The following is a 21350-nucleotide window of genomic DNA, read 5'->3' on the forward strand; positions in this document are numbered from 1 at the left end:
CTTCCCGTGGCCTCCTTCTCTTCAGAGGGGGCCACCTTGAGTCCTTTCTTTCTTTTCATTTTTTTCCGTTTCCAGGGTTTTCAAACTTTTTTTTTTTTTTTTTTTTTTTAGCTCCCAGCCGCAGAGAAAAAATAGATTCTGCATTGTAACCCAGTTATACGCGGATGCTGGCGTATAACTAAACAGAAAACGTATGCAATGCTACTTATTATAAGAAATGCCATCTGGGGTTGTCTCTTGGATGCTGTCCTTCCCCGTCCTGTCCTGTCTGTCCTGTCCTATCTCATCCCATCCCGTTCTGTTTATTTTTTATTTTAATTTTTTTTTCAACGTTTATTTATTTTTGGGACAGAGACAGAGCATGAACGGGCGAGGGGCAGAGAGAGAGGGAGACACAGAAACGGAAACAGGCTCCAGGCTCTGAGCCATCAGCCCAGAGCCCGACGCGGGACTCGAACTCACGGACCGCGAGATCGTGACCTGGCTGAAGTCGGACGCTTAACCGACTGCGCCACCCAGGCGCCCCCCATCCCGTTCTGTTTAAAAGGCAAGGTGGCTGGTCATGACCCAGTCATATGGCTTCATGTCCCACCGCTTGGCGTGACCTTCGAGGAAGCAGGTACCATACATGTTCCCGTTCAGTGTCCATTGCCCAGCCCCACCCCACCCCCTCCCTGCTCTACAGCTTGTCTTTCCCCCTGGAGGATTTCACAGCCCGATCTCTGTAACTGGACAGACGGGGCTGGGGCCATTTTGTCCTCCTAAATGGTGGCAGAGGAGTTTCCGCACGGATTTTTCATGATGGGTTTGTCCAGCTCCCTTTTAACAGCCATTTGCATCGTCTCCACTCTGGGCTGTGGAGGCTCCGTGGGGTGACCCATCTGTGCCCAGCCACCGGGACATCTGTGCAGTGAGTGAGTTCTCAGTGCGGATCGCCCACAGGTCTGCAAGCAAGCGCCTCTCCAACATCTCCACGGCCGCCGGGATTGGCCCAGAGAGGGGCTCAGGGAGATACAGTAGGATCGTTTCCTCCCCACAGCCCCCCAACCCCGGGCGCCCTGAGTCCGATGACTCTACAGGATTTCACTTCTGTTTCATTCTCGCGATGCTGGGAACTACCTATGTGGGTCTGAGAAATGAGGCAGGGCTGCAGTCTGCTTCTCCTTTCTGCTTCTTCGCTTCCTCTTTTGTCACTTGAGGGGACCCTCTTCAGCCCTGATGCCACAGCTGTCCCCTGCTGCTGGGGATTTCTGTCCAGGGGCCTTAGGGCCTTCGTGCTCTACTGACTTGGCTTGTTAGCTCCCAGGCGGGACCGGTTGGCTCCCTGCACAGAGGCGCACGATTTGGAATGGGTGGGGGCTTGGCTGCAGTGAATTAGAGTGAGAATTCGAGCACTTCACATTAGAATTTATTCGTAGTCCTACCTTAGGTTCAAATCCCAGTTCTGACACCAGTGGCAAAAACCTTGAGTCTTGATTGCTTCCTCATTTATAGCATTTTAGAGAGGGGACAGCCAGTGCAAAGGCCCCGAGGCAGGGCTGTGCTAGAACAGCAGGGAGGCCTATTTGGCCGGAGCAGAGTGAGGTCGAGGGTGTCTGGAAATTGAGGGCAGAGAAGAACAGAGCTCAGATCGTATAGCATTCTGGAGGCCTTCGGGAGGGTCCTGACAGCACTCTGGATTGTGGGGAAACTGAGTCAGGAGCTCAGGTAGGGGGTGTTTGGTGATCTGTGTCCAGAGTTCATTTGTTTGAGCGGGACCATTTTCTTATCACGGAGCTGTGTCTGCAGCCAGCGGATCAACATTGATTCGAGAACAAGGGGAGGCACTCTCATGGGACTTGTGGGGGTTTTTTTGTTTTGTTTTGTCTTAAATTTTTTTTTTAATGCTTATTTATTTTTGAGAGACAGAGAGAGACAGAGCACGAGCAGGGGAGGGGCAGAGAGAGAGGGAGACACAGAATCCAAAGCAGGCTCCAGGCTCTGAGCTGGCAGCACAGAGCCCGACGCGGGGCTTGAGCTCACAGACCGCGAGATCATGACCTGAGCCGAAGCCGGACTCTCAACCGACTGAGCCACCCGGGCGCCCCATGTGGGTTTTTGTGTTTGTTGGAAGGGGCGCTTAAGAACAATAGCAGGTCGGTAATAGCAGCTCTGAACCCCCGAAGCCTTCCTTTGTGCCGGCACCTTGCCACGCTGCTTCCCTTCGTGACTTCTTCTCACTGTCATGGCCACATTGGGAGCTGGCAGGACAGCTGAGAGAGCGGGGGAGTCTGCAGGGAGGGGCCGGCTGAGGCCTTGCTCCTGGGAAGGAGCCAACAAGGAAACTTTGGCCCAGGCCTCTTGCCGGACTCAAGGCATCACCACTGCTCCGTTTCCTCAAACCGCCCACCAGCCCCCCCAACCCACCCCTGAGCCCTGGTCAGACCCTCTGGAGGTGGGGCAGTTCCAGGCTTCCCCGGACCCACAAGCCCAGCCCCCGGCCTGCCCATCTCCTTCTGGACGGAGGAGAAACCAGCCTTGAACCAAGTTCTGCAGTTGAGGTCAGGCGCCCCGGAGCTGATGGACGAAAACTCGTGCTCAGGTTCAAATCCACAAAACGCAGAAAGAGCCCAGCGATGGTGAAAGTCGCAGACAAGGACGTCCCTTTGAAAGCCAGGTGGGGAGCCGTGGACAGACACATCCATTGTGTAGCTCTGGACTGGAGGCCGGCGGAGGGGGCGGGGGCGGGCCGTGCAGGGGTGAATGGAAGATAAATCCCAGAATCCCGTTTATTTGACACATGCTCACATGGTGCACCCACAGCAGAGTTTTCAGTGGGAACAGAGACAACTCTATGAGCAAGTATTACCATTTCCACTTGATACAGGTGACAGCTGAGGCCCAGAGAAGTTAAGCGAGTTGCCAAAGGCCACCCAGCTGGTCACGGTGGCAGTGGCGTTTGAAACCCAGGCTGCCTGGCTCCATGCCTGTGTTTAGCCCCCATGTTGTGGAGAGCTTCTTGGAGCTTAGAGCCTTCCAGATCACTGAGAGCTTTCAGGCTAGGGCCTCAGAGCCTTTCCGCCCAGTATATTCTCCTACAGAGCCCCAACCCACAAAAGAGAAATAGGCAGGTCTGTATGAGCGGAAGCCAGCCCGTGCCCTCTCCGGTGTGAAAAGACAGTTCTGCCGACTTCCTCCAGCCCAGCCCAAGTCCCCCTGCCTGTTCTTCCCGCACCACGGGCACCCACGGAAGCCCTGTGCCTCTTACGCCTCTGTCTCCACAGGTGGCCCAGCTGCTGGAACCTCTCCGGACCTCAATCTCCCCATCTCGAGAATATAAGGGTTTTCGCAAGGAGACAATGAGATGGCGAACGTACGAATGCTTTGCCCAGGGCCTTGCAGCCAGCGGGGGCACAGTTGGTGTTTCCCATCACCACCACCACCGCCGCCACGGGCAAGCTTCTCATTTCCCCATCTGCGTGTCTCAGCAGTAAGGCTCGCTACTCCAAAGGGCTTCTTCAAGGATGCGTCATGTGATGTGTGCAGCAACCATGTTTTGAAAATGGAAAAGGTGTTATGGAAACATTAGTTACCAGAACTTGTTGTTATGCATAGCACAAACCAGCCAGTGGAGGCTATTTCTGGCTACCGAGTTCCTTCTTTGAAGATTAGCTTTTTTAAACAAGCGATTTGTATGTGTCCTGTAAATATCAGAAAAATGGCCGGGAACAAAAGGAGACAAAGAATCCCTACTCAGAGGCTCCCGTTGGCGGTGTTCTTTATCCTTGAGAAAGTGTCAAGGCATTTTCCCAGGGTGTGTGTGTGTGTGTGTATCTTTTCCCCCCTCTTTTAACATCAACAAAAAAATGGGATCGTTCTCTGCATTCTCCAAGCAGCTCGTTCTTCTCTCCTGGCTGCTGTCATTTCTGATGTCTCAGAGCACAGCCTGAGGGCGGCTCTCCCTTTCTGTCCGCCCGTGTGATTCCGGGGTATCGGCGCATGTGTCTTCACGGCCCGGATCTCGTGCCGAGACTTTTTGGGTTGAGCACAACAGCAGACTCTTCAGTGGGAACAGAAACAACCACAGATGTCGTGAAAAGCCATGTGGCCCCCTTTGGCTGTGTCCTAACAGGGCATAGGTGAGTCCCTGCTTTACTTTTTTTTTTTAATTGAAATAAAATGCACACAATACAGAATTTAAGATTTCAACTATTTAAATTTTTTCCTTTTTTTACAAAATGTTTATTATGTATTTATTTTGGGGGGGGGCGGTTAGCGCACAAGTGAGGGAGAGGCAGAGAGAGAGAGGGAGACACAGAATCTGAAGTCAGCACAGAGCCTGATTCAGGGCTCGAACCCATGAACTGTGAGATCATGACCTGAGCTGATGTCAGACATTCAACCGACCGAGCCACCCAGGTGCCCCCCCCCATTTTTTTTTTTTTTTTTATTTTAGAGAGAGAGTGCAAGTGAAGGAGAGATGCAGGGGGATGGCCCTGGCATTACGACCTGAGCCAAAATCAAGAGTTGGATGTTCAACTGACTGAGCCACCCAGGAGCCCTAGTGTTTCAACTATTTTAAACTCTATGATTTCGTGGCATTTAGTACATCAAAATAGTGTGACCATCACCACAACCAGCTTCCAGAACATGTGTAGACAAACCCCATACCCATTAGAAGTCGCTCCCCACTCCTCCCAGCCCCAGGCCCCCACGAATCAGCCTTCTGCCACTGTAGATTTGCCTATTCTCGAAATAACCTACAAATGGAATCCTATGATATGGGACCTCGTGTGTCAGTCTTCTTTCAATGAGCACAATGTTTTCTTTCTTTTTTTTTTTTTTAATTTTTTAACGTTTATTTATTTTTGAGACAGAGCGTGAACAGGGGAGGGGCAGAGAGAGAGGGAGACATAGAATCTGAAACAGGCTCCAGGCTCTGAGCTGTCAGCACAGAGCCTGACGCGGGGCTCGAACTCACAGACCGTGAGATCATGACCTGAGCCGAAGTCGGACGCTTAACCAACTGAGCCACCCAGGCTCCCCGAGCACAATGTTTTCAAGGGTCACCCACATTGTAGCGTGGGCCTGTGCTTTCTTCCACTGTGTGCCCGAACGGTATTCTGTCGTGTGGATGCACAACGTCTCGTTCACCCACTTATCAGTTGGTGGACATTTGGTCATTTCCACATTCTGACGGGGGGTGAATATTGCTGATAAAAACATTCCTCTGTACCTTTTTGTTTGAATGCCTGGTTTCAATCATTCTGTGTATATATTTGGGGCCGGAACAGCAGCTGCGGTGTTTTACATGGCCCCCAGCAACGTGTGAGAGTTTCAATTTCTTGACGTCCCTCCCAACCCGTGTTATTTTCCATTGAAAAAAAAGAAAAAAAAATTTTATGGCCACCACAGCGGGTACGAAGCGGTATCTCATTGTGGTTTTGATTTGCATTTCCCCGATGACTAACGATGTGGAGCATTTTTTTTTTTTTTCAGCTGATTCTTGGCCGCTCGTGTATCTTCTTTGCAGAAATGTCTACTCAGGTCCTTTGCCTACTTTTACTATAACTTACTTTTAGTTTTCATGGGAAAATGTGCATGACGGTAAAATGTACCCTTTTAACCATTTCTTAGCATACAGTTCAGTGGCACAAAGTGCTCACAGCGTTGGGCAACTGTTAGCACCATCCAGCTCCAGAATATTAAAAAAAAGACTCTTTTAAAAAGGCACCGAGATTCCCCCCCATACACCCCCAGCCCCCAGAAAGGCACAGCCCTCCCCCGTTATCAACAGTCCGCACCAGAGTGGGACATAACACTTGCCTGAAAAGGCAGCTGAGATTTTGATAGACATCACACCGATCTGTACCTCAGTTTGGGGAGTCTTGCCGCCTGTGATGGTTGTTAGCCTCAATGTCAGGTGGGCTAGGCCATAGTGGCCGGTAATTCAAGTACACACTAATCTAGGTCTTGCTGTGAAGGTATTTTTGGAAGGGGTTAACTTCTACAACACGTTTTTGTTATTTTTTTTTTAAAGGGAAGTGCAGGTTAGTTTATTTTTCTGTACATTTCTCATTTTCTTTATTATTTTGCATTATATTACAGTATTGTAATCATTTTTATATGAATATTTTTGGGTTGTGGAATGAATCATCCGAGTTTCCACTATTTCTTGTGGGGAAATTCATTTTGATATACAAGTGCTTTGGATAACAAGCGTGTTTCAGGAATGAATTATGCTTGCAATCCAAAGTCTTACTGTACTTGAAACAGTACAATGAGTGAACCATGTTCCATACAACAAGTTTTAAGTAAAGGAGATTATTTTGGTAATTTGGGCCTCATCCAATCAGTTAAAAGGCCTTAAGAGCAAAACTTAAGTTTTCTGGAGAAAGGATTACACCTGTGGACCAAAGCTTCTACTCCTGCCTGAGGGCTTCACCTCTCTCTCTCTCTCTCTCTCTCTCTCTCTCTCTCTCCACATTCATTCATCCTATTCTGTCTACCTGCCTACATACCTATCCATCCTATCTGCCTATCTGCCTCCCTATCTATCTTATCCTATCCTATCCATCCATCCATCCATCCTATCCTTCCTACCTACCTACCTACTTATCCATCCCATCTATCTGTCCATCTATCTATCTACCTACCTATCTATCCCTTCCTTCCTTCCTTCCTTCCTTCCTTCCTTCCTTCCTTCCTTTCTTCCTTCCTCCTTCCCTCCCTCCCTCCTTCCCTCCCTTCCTTCCTTCCTTCCCATCCTGTCTATCTATCTATCTATCTATCTATCTATCTATCTATCTATCATCTATCACTGTTTATCCGTCCATCAACCACACCCACCCATCCTATCTGTCTGTCCATCTAGCCTATCCTTTCCTTCCTTCCTACCTACCTACTTATCCATCCCATCTATCTATCTGTCCATCCTATCTATCTTTCTATCTACCTATCTTTTCCTTCCTTCCTTCCTTCCTTCCTTCCTTCCTTCCTTCCTTCCCATCCTATCTATCTATCTATCTATCTATCTATCTATCTATCTATCATCTATCTGTCTCTTTATCCGTCCATCAGCCACACCCACCCATCCTGTCTATCCGTCCAGCCTATCCTTTCCTTCCTTCCTACCTACCTACTTGTCCATCCCATCTATCTGTCCATCCTATCTATCTTTCTATCTACCTATCTTTTCCTTCCTTCCTTCCTTCCTTCCTTCCTTCCTTCCTTCCTTCCCATCCTATCTATCTATCTATCTATCTATCTATCTATCTATCTATCATCTATCTGTCTCTTTATCCGTCCATCAGCCACACCCACCCATCCTGTCTATCCATCCAGCCTATCCTTTCCTTCCTTCCTACCTACCTACTTGTCCATCCCATCTATCTGTCCATCCTATCTATCTATTCCTTCCTTCCTTCTGTCTTCCTTCCTTCCCATCCTATCTATCTATCCATCCATCCATCTATCATCTCCTTCCAGTACTGTTTCTCTGAGAGACCTCTGACTGATATACTACACGAATGTCTTTCCATTTCATTTAGGTCTTTAATTTCTTCAACAGTATTTTGTAGTTTTCACCGTATAAGTCAGACTTTCTTAAATTATTTTCTGATTTTCATTGTTGTGTCATTCCTTACTGGTGTACAGAAATGCAACTGATTTTGGTATGCTGATCTGGTACCCTGCCACCTCGCTGACCTTGGTTATTCGCACTGATGACGTTTTGTGGATTCCTTAAGATGTTCTCTGTGTAAGATCATGTTGTCTGTGAACTGAGATAGTTCCTACTTCTTCCTTTCCATTCTGGATGCTTTTTACTTCTTTTTCTCGTGTTATTGTCTTGGCTAGCACTTCTGGTACAACGTTGAGTAGAAGTGGCAAAAGTGCTTGTTCCTGATCTCAGGGGGAAGGGGGGGGGAACATCCAGTCTTTCACCATGGAGGATGTTGGTCACAGTAGATGCTCTTTATCAGGTTGTGGAATGTTTCCTTCTATTTCTGCCCTGTTGAGTATTTTTCTCGTGAAAAGATGTTGGAGTTTTGTCAAATGCTTTTGTGTCTATTGAGATGATCGTGGGTCTGGGTTACTTTCCTTCGCTTCTCAGAAGCACTGGGTTAGAAATTCAATCTCTATGGTTTCTTGGGGATTGAAAAAAAGAGTCACAGTTTTACAGCTCTCCCCATAAATAATCGCTAGCTCACAGGCGCAGTTAAGTGTTTAGGACATCTGAAAAAAAAAACCAAACAAACAAAGCCAGCTCCCGTGATGCTCAGCTGTTGAAGGAGAAAAAGGAATGACGTGGTAGCATTGAGTAAAAGACAGAAGTAATTCAGATGTGCGATTACTTTTCCCTCTGCAGAAAAAGAAGGAAAGAAAGAGGTGGGGGGTAGGGGAAAGGAAAGGAGAGGAGAGGGGAGGGGAGGGGAGGGGAGGGGACGGGACGGGATGGGATGGGACGGGAGGGGGAAAGCATTCACACAGGCTGTTTCTTGAACATTTTGCTCTGACAGAGTTTCTGTAGGGCTTGTATCTTGCTAGTGACAGTCCGTGATACTCTGGTTTTATGTCAGGACAACATGCCTCTTTGCCCACCTTGAAAATGGAGAATGGCAGAGGCTGGGCTTATTCCAGCTTCCTCAATAGTTTTAAAATAAAAGATTGGCCTCCCTAATAATCTTTCCCTGGCGATTACTCACAGTTGGGAGGACTTTGAAATCCCCTCCCCCAATTGAGTAATACCTATCATGGCTGGTAGTGGCTGGGTCCATATGGTAAAAGGTGGTGAGAGCTTTGAACAGGGGCAGAGAGGACAGTTTGCTCTGGGACTTTGGACAAGTCATTCTACCTGTCTGGGTCTCAGTGTCTCTGGGGTCTTCGTGTGAAGGCAGAGGATCCCGTCACCGGAAGAGTCTTAGGATCCAGTAGGATCCAAATCTATGAATCCCTGGAGGGACTCAGAGGCTCTCCGCCCAAGTGGCATTTCTCTAGATGGCCGCATCAGGGTTCCTCCCATTTCCAAGACTGTGTACTCTGAAAGCCACACAAGCTCCCTAATGGCTTGTAATGACTTCTCCCAGAACCCTGCTGGATCAGGGCTGCGGTTACGACCTTACCAGGCAAATGGGGCTCTTAGCGGATAGGCAGGCAGCACCCATTTAGGGGCAGAGGACTGAGTGGATGTTGAAACAGGAGATATTGATTTGCAGATTCTAGGGGCAGGGGCACCTGGGTGTTTCAGGCCATGATCTCATGGTTCATGAGTCTGAGCCCCAGATGGGCCTCCCTGCTGTCAGCACAGAGCCCACTTCAGATCCTCTGTCTTCCTCTTCTTGCTCACGCACATGCTCTCTCTCTCTCTCTCTCAAAAATAAATTTCAAGATTAAAAAAAAAAAAAGAGAGAGAGAGAGAGATTTTAGTGATGGAATAAGAAAGTACCTAGGGGGCGTGGACCTCCCTGGGGACATAGAAGGTAGTAAGACAGGATATTGGTTTTATTTAACACCTAACCTGTACTAAGCCCTTTGCTTGCAAGATCTCAATGCATTCTTAGATATATGCGACAGGTACTGTTAATGCCTATTTTACAGACAGGAAACTGAGGCCCAGAGTGGGTGACTTTTCCAAAGGTACACAGTGTATCTCGGGCTATCCGGATGCGTCTGAAGGTACGGAACTCAGTTCCAGGTAGAGTAAGGGCTGCTCTACTGAGAGCAGGGAACCCTGAACCTGGGACTCAGAAGTTGGTGGTCCACCTTGTCTGAGGGTGGGAGGGGTTAGGAATGCCAGAGATGGGGGACCTAGGGGAATGGGGAGAGCAGGATGCGGAAATCAGGAGGGGAGGGGGATCGACGTGCAGGGGCAGAATCCGCAGTGGGGGAAGGGGGACAGGATGGGGAGACTGGGGGCCCCCCCGAGGTCATCGCGAGGAGCCTCGGCAGAACCTAGGGGATCCAGGGAGTGAGCGGGGTCGGGGTGCACTCTGGGGATGTTCCGCGGGACGGAAGGGACGGGCAGAACCCGGAGGGGGGCGGACAGCCTCGGGTACGTTCCCGGCCGCACTGGGCGGGGTGGGTCCGCGCGCGGGCTGAAGGGGGAGCCGGAAGCCTGAGCCGCCCCGCCCCCGGCCCCGCCCCCGGCCCCGGCCCGGCCCCGCCCCACCCCGGCCCGGCCGCCCGCCTGCGCGGCTCGCTCAGACCTCCCGGCTCGACTGGCTGCGCGGGCGGCGGTGAGTGTGGCGCGGGCGCGGGCGCGGGCGCGGGCGCGGGCGGGGGGCGCGGCGGCCCGGGAGGGAGCGGGGCTCGGCGGCGCGAGCACTGGTCCCGGGCTCGGGAGCAGCCGAGGCCGGGAGACCCGGGGCATCGCGCCGGTCGCGGGGCTGGGGGGGCCCCGGCGGGCCTCGGGGGTCGAGGCGGGGTGGAGGGCGTAGGGGACCGGCCGAGATCTGGCGCGGGGCCCGCCCGGGGCCGGCTGTCCAGCCTCCCGGCGCTTGTCCCGGCCGTGGGACAGGCCGGGTTCCGTCCCTGCCCCGACGAGTGGGCCCAGCGCCAGCGCTGGGGTCGCCCGAAACAATTTCCGGACGCCGGCCCCGGAAAGTCGGCTTTTAGGGGCAGCGGCAGCGGCGCTTTTTGCCTCTGCCACTGTCAGCGCGTGCCTTTGTGGACACCTGGGGGCCGAGGAAGCCCCCGAGAGGCGAAAATCCGGACACAGTGAGAAGGGAGCCTTGGTCCTGGCCAAACCCCTTCCCCGCGGGTTAAGGTGGGCACCCGGTCAGCTCAGGGATGAGCCCCGACAGACCCACCTACTGGCGGTGCCCGATGCGTGCTGGTGGCTCCGGCTGGGGAACTTGTGGCGGAGGTGGACATCACCCCTCTCGACCAAGCTAGGCAGGTGGCCTCCTCCCCTCTGCTCTCCCGGTCAGTATGGATCTGGGCAGTGGTTGGTGTTGGTCAAGGTCAGGGGATGGGGAAATGGGCCCATTCTAGAAAGGCCGAGCATTCCAGGGCTCAGGCCAGTTGGACCTTCACTAGTTTTCTGATCACTTTTGTGCTTCCGATTCGTGGGGCTGATGTCATTACCTGCTGGACTGAGCTTGCTGGTTGGGAAATCCAGTTTCTGGAAGTCAAGGGCCTTCCCTTACCCCATCAGGTTAGACTGTCCCACGAGCCCTCCCCAGGGGGTACAAACCCTGGCCTTGGCCTGGGGGCTGGTGCTGATTCTGGGGCAGCCTGGAAGGCGGGTTGGCCCTGCAGTTTCCCCGGGGGCCCTTTTTAAGCAAGGGCATGGTTTGCATGATTGTATGCTTGACTGCCTCCCTTGCTTGCTTACCTTCCTGTCCCCACCCGCAGCCTTCTAGGGTGGTTCTTTTAAAGTAGGACTAACCTGGATTCCATTGTAAAGAGAGGCATGAGCTGGTATCTGGGACTCCACGACCGTGTTTGGTTTTCTCATAGTTGGATCAGACTCTGGAGAGCAGGTGACCTGTTCTACCTGCATGAAGTAACACCCATGCTGTACTTGGCTTACCGCTCAGCCAGCCTTTGTGTGGGATCAAAAAGTGCACCAGCCTCTCTAAGAAACATTAATTGTAGATCAACTAGAGAGAGGCCCGTCTTCTCTCTTTCCTGTTACTTTAAGGCATTAATAATAGATGCTTTTGTTCACATTTGAAAAAGTATCCTTGTAATGTTTTTGCGGATTACGTGACTGGGTGATTGATCTGAAACAGGATCAATTTCTTAGGTCTCTAAAATACTAGATACTTTGGTGAGTATACCTCCCTTTACTTCTTCAGTCTCTTTTATGGGCTGGTTGTGAAGAAACAAAGTGCCGCCCTTGCCCTTTAAAGGACTTGGAAGAAATGGCTCCTGGTCCTGAAGGATTTACGCTGTGGGTTAAAAGTGGAAACACATGCAGGTGAAAAAGTCAGTGCTCTCTAATGCCTGGAAGGAGCTTGAGGGGAGTGGAAAGGAGGGAGGTGTGAGCAAGAGGCGAATAGCCACTGTGGGTTTAGTAGCAAAGCCAAGGCCTGAGCATATGTGGACACGTCGGGGGACATGTGGAAGCAGCAGAAGGATCTCAGCAAAGTTTCAGAGGAGGCACAGACAAGACGAGGGTTGGGTCGGAAAAGGGGAACCACTGGGAGGGAAGGAGCCAGAAGGCATTTCCGGCCTAAGTTAATTTTCAAGGAGCTAAGCAGCACATCCTCTTGCTGTTAATTAACCACAATGCCACTGTGAGAATGGGCTGGTGCCCATCTGGGATTTAAAATTCTGCTGCCAACCATGAATCAACCCGGAGCTCCAGTGATGGTTTGGAAGAAAGGAGATTCATGAGAGGGAGTCCTAGAGTCCGGGCACTGCAACTTGTGTTGTATTTGTTTTTGCTTTTATTGCAATGAAAACAGCCCAGTGGGTGAGGGGGTCCGTCTCATCAGGCAAAGAGACCCCCTTGACTCTGCATTTCTCTAGTGCGGACGTGTTTATGGTGTCCTTGGTGCCCATTTGGCCTGCCATAGTCCGTTCTGAGCTCGACGGGTGTTTGCTTAACCTTAAAATTGTTACTTGAGCTCCAAGTGGTACTTTCCTGGGTCCACACAATGTCTTATTATTCGAATCTTTGTATTCTGGGCCGCCGTGATAACACTCCTTTGGCTAATGTAGTCGTCCCTGCATGCAAGTTATTTCAGTAGAAGAACTGTGTGTGATTTCACAGGCTCTAAGATACAGACAGAGGGGCGCCTGGCTGGCTCAGCCGGTGGAGCCTGCGACTCTTGATCTCGGAGTTGTGAGTTCGAGGCCCGTGTTGGGTGTAGAGATTACTTAAAAATAAAATCTTAAAAAAAAAAAAGACAGAGACAGAAGAAAGGAAATATAGAGGGTATCTGCTTGGTGGTTCCCTGCTTCCCTGTAGTGGGTGGGAAATTAATTCACCAGGATCCTAAAGGCTCAAGGCACTGTGTTCTTTATGTCTTCCTTCCTTATAGGCGTTAACTTTCGAGAAAGGAACAGCCAAAGAATTTCAGCTGCTTAGTTCAGGGAACTTTAGAATTGTCAGTGTTCCTGGAATAAATTTAAGAGCTTATCATTCACTTTTGCCTTAACCTTGAGTGCAGGGAGGTTATTTGTAGAGGATGCAGTGGTATTTCTGAAAGTTATGTAAAAAATAACAATATTGCAGAAAGTGTGGAAGTTAAAGAAGATCGGGGACGATCTCAGCCTGTGAACCAAACAGCTAGCCTCAGTTTACCTTGTTGCACGGCTTGGTCTGTTACCATGGAGACTGTTTTTTGTGTTGTTTTTTCTGAAGCTGTAATCAGGGTCCGTTACAATTTTGTATCCCGATGCAGTCGTGTTTGTGTTCTCGTGCCGTTTCATCAAAACTCATCATTCCTGTGGAAACTTGGGGATGTGGTTTCACCAGGAATCCAGAGGGAAGTTCCCCTCTCCCGATTGCGGGGGTGGGGGGGCGGGGAGGGAGGAGAAGCCCACCTCCCCAGTGGAAGGATTTTTCCATCCCGCGAATCACTGTAATTTGTACTTATGCCATATTTGAACCTGGCCTTCAGATTGTAGTAACTTTATCTTTGATTTGTGGGACGCGTCCCCCTGTAGAAACAGACTGAGTCCAGATGATGATGGCAGTTGAAAATATTTCTCTGGAATCTTGCCTATGAGCCTGAATTTGTTTGAGGTCACATAGCCTAAGAACTGTCGTACAGGGTTCTCGCTTCGTCTTCCGAAGAAGGCAGGAGATCGCGTTTTCTCCTTTTGTCGAAATTCCTCCCCTGTGGTAATTTAGAGTTTAGGAAGTCCCGTCCGCCTTGGACATTTTTTCCGGAACCGTAGGCAGGTTAAATTCCGTTCTAACAAAACTGGCCTTTTGCAGAATCTGTGTATTTTCAAGACTGCTACCTAGTCTCAGTTTAAGAATGTGGAGCACTATTCGATTCACTACATGTACGAGGCCGGTAGTTCCTTAGCGTTTTTATAATCAGGTTTCACTTAATGTTTGCATTCTTGTTAGAGAACATTTTTCTCCAGAGATCGCAAAAGACCCGATCTTTTTGGCCTTGCCAGCTGGCTCTCCACCTGTGTACCAATAGGGGCTGTTTTCTTAGATGTCCGTCCTGTCATGAGTGCCCCCCGCTTTTATTTTTTGGCTTAAGGAATCCCCCCCCCCCGCCCCCATCATTTCAGTGTTGCAAATATTCCAATCGGAGCTGGTCTCTGGGTTCCTTTTCTGGGGCTGGACGGTGGGGACAGGCTGTAGAATTGAATAATCGTCCTTTTCTCTCCTTGAAAGAACTGATTTTAGAAGGAGGATTCGGTTGGTGATTAAAAAAAAAAAAAACAAACTGCTTTATCTTCTCCCTGAAGGCCTTGCCCTTTTCCGTGTTGATCTGATGTATTTTTAGAAGAGTTTATCACCCACATGTGTTTAAAACCGCTTTGTGAGAGTTTGGAAATCTGATGTTTTAAGGGAGGGGTACAGATGTGTGGCCAGGCGTCCTTGTACATCCAGCTGAGGGGTTTTGGAGAGTCCCCAAACCTCGGGGTCTGGACATTTGCTTACATTTGGGCATCTCTCTCTCTCTCTCTCTCTCTCTCTCTCTCTCTCTCTCTCTGTCTACCTCCCTCCCTCTGTCTTTTCTCTTTCCTCCTTTTGCCTGCTTTCTTTCTTTCTTTCTTTCTTTCTTTCTTTCTTTCTTTCTTTCCTCCTCTCCCTCTCCCTCTCTCTCCCCCCTCCCCCTCCTTCCCTCCCTCCCTCTCTCTCCCTTCCTTCTTTCCTTCCTTCCTTCCTTTCTTCCCTTCCCTTCCCTTCCCTTCCCTTCCCTTCCCTTCCCTCCTCTCTCCCTCTCCCTCTCTTCTCTCCCACCCCCTTCCTTTCTTCTTTTTTTTTTTCTTTTCTTCTCTTTCTCTTTCTTTCCTTTCTCCTCCCCATTTAGAAATATTAGAAACCCTGGTCACAGAAACCGGCTCCCACCTAATGTTTTGCATTTCACCAAAATACACTTTAAAAAATTACTTTCTTTTTTATTTTTTTATTTTTTTAATGTTTATTTATTTTTGACAGAAAGACAGAGCAAGAGTGGGGGAGGGGCAGAGAGAGAGGGAGACAGAATCCGAAGCAGGCTCCAGGCTCTGAGCTGTCAGCACAGCACCACGTGGCACTCGAACTCAGGGACCGTGAGATCATGACCTGAGCCGAAGCTGGACGCTCAACCGACTGAGCCACCCAGGCGCCCCCCAAAATTACTTTCTTTAAAAAAAAAAACACACACAGAACCCTTTTTTTAAAAAAAACTTGTTTTTTAAAATTTGAATTGAATGCCTTTGGGCAAGGCCTGCCTGCCCCAGTTCACCCTATGGTTCAGTTTTAGGCTTATAGGAGAGTTCTAGTTAGTATAGGGGGTTCCCCGGGGACCCCTCGCCTGGTTTCCCCCATTGTTTACAATGTCCTTTGTCATCCCCACAGTACCTCTGTCAAACCAAGGAAATGACATTGGTGCTTCACCATTAACAAAACTCCAGACTCTGTTTGGAGTTCACCAGTTTTCCCACTGACATTCTCTTTCTCTCCCGAGGTCCCATCCCTGGGACCCCATGCCGCTTATTCCCTTTTCCATCATCCTCTGGTCATACGGTGCCTCAGTCTTGTTTCTCTGACTTCTTGAGGCGTACCCATCAGGGATTTTGTAGAATTTCCCTCAGATTGGGTTTGTCTGGGGTTTTTCTTCTGGTCACACTGGGGTTAGTGGGGAAGAATTGGCATGGATGTGTCTCATGACCTCAGGGGGTCCTAATAATGTGAACCTTCACCACTAGACTGAGGTGGTGGTTGCCAGGTTTTTCCATTGCAAAATTCCTGTCTTTGTCTGGTGGACTATCCCCTAAAAGCGAGATACAAAATGCAGCCCACACCCAGGAGGGGGATGGAGGGACTAAGCTCCACCCCCTGGAGGGAGGGGCGTCTGCACACACTATTTGGAATTCTTCTGGAAGGAAGACTTGTCTTTTCTTCTGTATTGAAAAAAATGCACACTTCTAAAGAGCTTGCACAATAGACTTGGCTTTCGTATGTGGAGTATACATACTGTTCTATGCATGTAAAATCTCCCCTCTACGAGGACGCAGTGTGGGCATCGCCTTCCCAAAACCCTGTGGGCACCCCGGAGAAATGTAGCACCCAGCCCTTGCCCTGGAGGGGTGCAATGTGGTCCAGTTAGGGAGACGCAATCTAACTTGCAGACCGGAAGCAATTAGGACGCTGAAGGAGGGCATATGTCGCGGAGGGCTGGATTGTATGGGGGGGGGGGGGGGGCAAGGACTTAAGAGAGCTCAGTGGGGAACGTTTCCCACCCTCTTCTCACCTTAAGTCTTCTTGCTAAAGGCAAGGCGGATATTTCCCTTAACTTTCAAAGACGGGACAGTTATAATCCCTGCTCCCCACGGTCAACTGGAATATAGCCAGAGTTGAGGAAATAAGCAAATAGGAGACTCCCGAGTAACACAGATATTTATCATCAAGACAGACGCCCAAGCGTGTTTACCTTACTCCTAGGAGGCACCTGAGGAAGGTAGTAACTCTTTCTTCCTCTGCACAGAGTTCTTACCCAGTGGGTGCTGGTTTCCCAGGCTCCAGGCTTTGGCACAGCAGGGGGGGGGGGGGGGGATGGGAGCTGCCAGCAGCCCCAGGCTGGGCCTTCCACAGTGTGGGATAGCGCGGAACCTCCGCCTGCCGACCCAGGTATGTCTTTCTTACTTTTTGCAGACTTTAAGGAAGCAGAGAGAAACGCAGAATCGATGTTAGAAAATGGTTCAGATACTCTTGGGGGAGGGATGCTGAAAGAAGGCAGCAGCACCGGAAGTTACGAGGCTGGAGTTTTCCTTGCCTGCGGACAGGATTTGGGGAGAGGGACGCCCCCTTGGCCTGTCTGATGCTGTCTGTGCTGATGGGCCGCCGCTGCCCGCGTGGCTTCTGCTGGGGCTGGTTTCTCTTCATGTTCTAAGTTTTGAGGCTTATTTTTAGAGACTAACTCTCGTTGGCAGGAGTTGAATACTTTTAGGGGGCTTTCTAGTTGCTCTTGGGCTGCTGGTTCATTAAGCAGAACCCTTATGTGTGGGGTCCCTCCCTGGAAGGTCCAGCCTGGTGCCCACCTCGCCTGGGCCCGGCTTTTTGGTGGGAAGGGCCCCGTGACCGGACCCCACGCTCCTGGCCAAGCACTGCTCGCCTCCCCCCGGGACACAAGTCTATGTCCGCTTCTGCATGTCTAACCATGCTGTTCCCCACCCCCTGGCCTGCCCTCGCCTGTGTCCCCGAGACCCACCACTTGCCTTAGAATCTGGACTCAGTTTCCCCTTTGGGTCCGCTCCCCTGTCTCCCTTATGTTGCTTAACTTTGCTTCCTCAAAGGGATTCCTTAAGGCTGGTGAGGGAAGGCCCATTCTCCCTGGTCTGATATAAACCATCAGGCTTCAGAACTGGGTCAGAGCACAAAATTCAAAGAGAAGAACTTTATTCTGATAAATAGGAGATTGTTGTATGGCTTTGGGGATGATATAGTGAAAACAGCAGTTTATACGTTTTTCTCACGAAATAGAGGTAATCAGAAGCTTTAATCACTCTGCAAACACTCAGGGAGGGGCTAAGGCCAGGTGCCCGCCAGCAACCTGAGACAGTTGGCGGGACAAAGGGCTGTGATGACATCATTTCACCCACGGGTGGGAGGACCCAGGAGGCTGGCCTGGGGAGGACAGATTCGGGTTTGCAGAGGCTCTTTCTCCCCACTAAAAAAAAAAAAAAAAAAAAAAAGGGTTTATTTTAAATTAAATTACTTAATTATAATATATTATAATTAATAAACATATTAAATGATGTCTGCTTAATAAGTTACAATTTACTGCGTTGACTTTTTTCTTGATTTGGTTTTTGATCATGCAGTATTGCTATGGCTCAGTACACAGAAGATCAGCAAAGGTATAGGCAAAGGATTGTCCTTCCCACAGTCCACCTCCCTCCCCTGCTCACAGCCACTTTACCAGTTTCTTTCTTTTTTTTTTTTATTTTTAAAATATTTATTTATTTTTGAAAGAGATTGCGTGCAAGCGGAGGAGGGGCAGAGAGAGAGGGAGACACAGGATTGGAAGCAGGCTCCAGGCTCTGAGCCATCAGCACAGAGCCCGACACGGGGCTGGAACTCTTGAACTCTTGAACCTCGAGATCGTGACCTGAGCCGAAGTCAGCCGCTCAACCAACTGAACCACCCAGGCGCCCCTTAGAGTTTCTTATATGTCCTTTCGGAGACATTTTATGCACGTTATACAAGGAGATATATATATATCCTTCTTCCGTGTACCCAAATGATGGTCTGTTTGGACTTTCTTTAATGTAGTGATCTATCCAAGAGATGCATTTCCACACATAAAACTCTTGCTTGTTCTGTTTTGATGGTTGCTGTACTGTTGTTCTCTTGTGCGGTTGGCCCATCACCGATGTGCACCGTCTCCTGCTGATGGAGAGTTAGGTGGTTTCTAGCCACGTTGCAGTGAATGCCCCTGTGGGCTAATCATTTGTCTCTTCGCCCACGCGTGAGACATCTCTCCCCTACATGCCTAGAGGAGGAACTGTTGGGTCGAAGCGTTCGTGCATGTTACAGTTTGATAGGTGCCTCCATTGCACATTTACAGAAAAAGTTGCAAAGTGTTCAGGAGTTGCATACACCCCGTTCAGTTCCCCCCGTTGTAAGATGGACATCGCACGGCATCAGGGTGTATTTGTCACGAGTAAGAAACTGACACTGGTGTGCCTTACTCTTAGCCAACTCCAGACTATTTGAATTCAGAGGAGGAACTTTGTTCTGCTGGATTCTGTTCCGGGATCCAGTCCAGGATCCTGCATTGTATTTAGTTGTTAGGTCTCATTCTCTGGTCTGTGACAGTTTCTCGGACTTATTTTCTGCGACCTTGAGGCAGTTTGTGAAGGAGTACTGTCCTGGTCCTCTGTCGAAAGTCTGGGTTTGTCTGATGTTTTCTCCTGATGAGCCTGGGTCAAGGGTCTGGGGGAGGAAGACCACAGAACTGACGGGCACTTGTCACCCCATCCTGCCAGCAGGCGCGTGATGTCCACAGGACTTCTCACCGATACTAGGCTTGACTGTCTGTCTCTGCCCCATTTTAACTGCATCTCCTGGAGCGAGATGAGCATCTTTTCGTGTGTGAATACCGCCAGGGGAGTTGTCCAGGGTGGGTGGGCCAGGATCAGCTTGAAGGGTATGGGGTTGAGGAGTGGGTGTAGACCCAAGTCCCTGGGGATCTTCTGGGGGACGGCTGGTGGCGAAAGAGCAGCCCCTGAAGGAGACAGAGGTGCAGGCCTCGGCCAAATGAGGAAAGCCCTCCAGCCTGGGAAGAGGAGGACAGGAAGTGGGAAGTGGGCTCAGTGGGGTTGTGGCTGAGGGAGGAGTGAGGCTGGGGCAGGGGGGTGGAGAGGAGGCGGGGGCTGTACCTGGGCACTTAAAAGAGAAGCAGGGGGACCAAGGGTCCGAGCACCCAGGCAAAGGGAAGAGAGGTGTTCATTTTGACATGTTGATAAGGAAAGATTTGAGGGGACACTGTTGGAGCAGAGTCCCCGGGGAGATGGCCGGGCATGCAGACGCCAGGGTGGCCACACTCAGAGGATTAAATGAAGTTGAGCCAGAGAAGGCCTCCTTCGGAACTGAGGGCAGGCGGACCGACGCCTGGGAGTTCGGATGGGAGGTTCAGGGAGTCAGGTCAGCCGGGGGAGGGGGGTGGTCAGAGGTGCAGGGGGCCCCCACTGTGGGAAGGAGGGGAGTCCCCTCGAGAATCCACAGGTGGGGAATATGGGCTGCCCAGCTGGGAGGTGGGTGTATTCATTTCCTATGGCCGCTGTAACAAAGTACCCTAAGCCGGGGGGTGGGGGGGGTGGGGTGGGGAGGGGGGTGCTGAAAGAACACAAACCCATTATCTGCCAGCTCTGGAGATCAGAAGTCCAAAATGGATGTCACTGGGTTAAAATCAAGGTGTAGTGTTCCCTCTGGAGGCTCTAGGGGACACTCCATGCTTGCCTTTCCCAGCTTCCAGAGACACCTGCGTTTCTTGGCTCGTGGCAGATCCCACCTGCCTTTAAATTCCATCATCTGAATTTTCTTCTGGGCTCTTACGTTCCCCTCTCCATGCCGCACGCACCTGTTTACATCATTCCGAGTCAGCAAGCCGGGCCGCAGTCCGTGCTGTTCCTAGTGACCCGCGGGAGATGGCTGGTGCCTCCCCACTCTTGTGAATGACCTGGGGGGGTACATGCAGGCGTTTCTGGAAACTGTGTGATGGTATCTTGGGCGCGAGGCCCACTGCACAGTCTCTGAGCTCGGTGGTCACGGCCTCAGATTCTCCACCAGGTCAGTTCCTGGTTGGAGTCTGCGGTGAAGCCTGTTATGTCCTGTACTCTTGCGCCACGAGACCTCTGATGTCGGGCATCGTCTCTCTGTCCTCCTCCCCTGCTTCTGGACCTGCCTGTTGGTCCTCTCAGCAGAAAGGGATGGGGGTGGGAAGGGCAAATGACCCGAGACTCCTTCAGCCCCTCATCTGCCAAGAGTGCCCGTCCCTTCCGTCCTCCCTGGTTATAAACGAGCCCCGAGGAGGGAGGTGCCAGCCAAGGTGTGACTTGTCCTGTCCCCACGCGTCCCCTTTCCTGTCCCCTTTCCTGTCCCCACGCGTCAGCACCAGTTGCTGACATTTATGGTCTTTTGGGGGTACAGGATGGAGCCTCTGAGTTTTCTTGACACCATGAAAAAAAGAGAGATGGTCATTTCTGGAGAGTCGATGAGTCATCATCCGGTTACCCCGTAGTGAGCATGGAGTGACAGGTGTTTCTGAGTGGGGGGTGGTGGCAGTGTGGAGCCTGCTCACGAGTCCTCCAGATGTCGGACGGGTGCTACAGTCACAGGACGAACCCCTCCCTCTCTTCCGTAACCCCAGCCAGAACCAGGAGTGGGCGTTGGCACAAACCCGGGGCACCTTCGCAGAGCAGGTCAGCCCTGACCTTCATCAGTGGCATCAGCTTCCATCAAGGAATAGGAATGAGCCCGTCTTGACGTTCAGAGACCGTGGCTTCTTTTTTTTCCTCTCTGATTCAATCTTGTTCGTGTCTGCCCGCCTCCACACTTCCTTTGCCACCCACGTCTTGACTCGATCTCCTGCCTTGACATCCCTGGGGTGCCCCGTTGAGAAACACCACCCTCCCCAGGAATCCTGGAGGAAATGAAGGGTTTCAGACCCAGTCAAGTGATTCCAATTCTGGGGTGTGTTTAGTGCCACTTTGGCCAAAGCCTCATGTTAACCTTGAGCTGA

The 21350-nt window shown here is 50.7% G+C and overlaps 1 protein-coding gene and 1 long non-coding RNA gene across 5 annotated transcripts in view; both read left to right on the top strand.

Moving 5' to 3' along the window:
- Positions 1-402, top strand: part of LOC125154185 (uncharacterized) — a 68365-nt gene extending 67963 nt beyond the window's left edge. For 3 of the 4 annotated variants that reach the window (XR_007147707.1, XR_007147710.1, XR_007147708.1), the window contains 2 exons: positions 112-191; positions 353-402. This is a non-coding gene — a long non-coding RNA (uncharacterized LOC125154185). The remainder of the gene's footprint in view (positions 1-111; positions 192-352) is intronic. The other variant, XR_007147709.1, reaches the window with a different exon arrangement.
- Positions 403-2041: 1639 nt separating this feature from the next.
- The window catches only part of LITAF (lipopolysaccharide induced TNF factor), a 35088-nt gene continuing 15779 nt past the window's right edge, over positions 2042-21350 (top strand). The window contains exons 1-2 of the mRNA XM_047838003.1: positions 2042-2656; positions 3264-4118. The gene's annotated coding sequence lies outside the window, so the exon portion shown is untranslated. The remainder of the gene's footprint in view (positions 2657-3263; positions 4119-21350) is intronic.

Source organism: Prionailurus viverrinus, chromosome E3 (genome assembly GCF_022837055.1).
Source record: "Prionailurus viverrinus isolate Anna chromosome E3, UM_Priviv_1.0, whole genome shotgun sequence".
In the NCBI taxonomy this organism is placed as follows: Eukaryota; Metazoa; Chordata; class Mammalia; order Carnivora; family Felidae; genus Prionailurus; species Prionailurus viverrinus.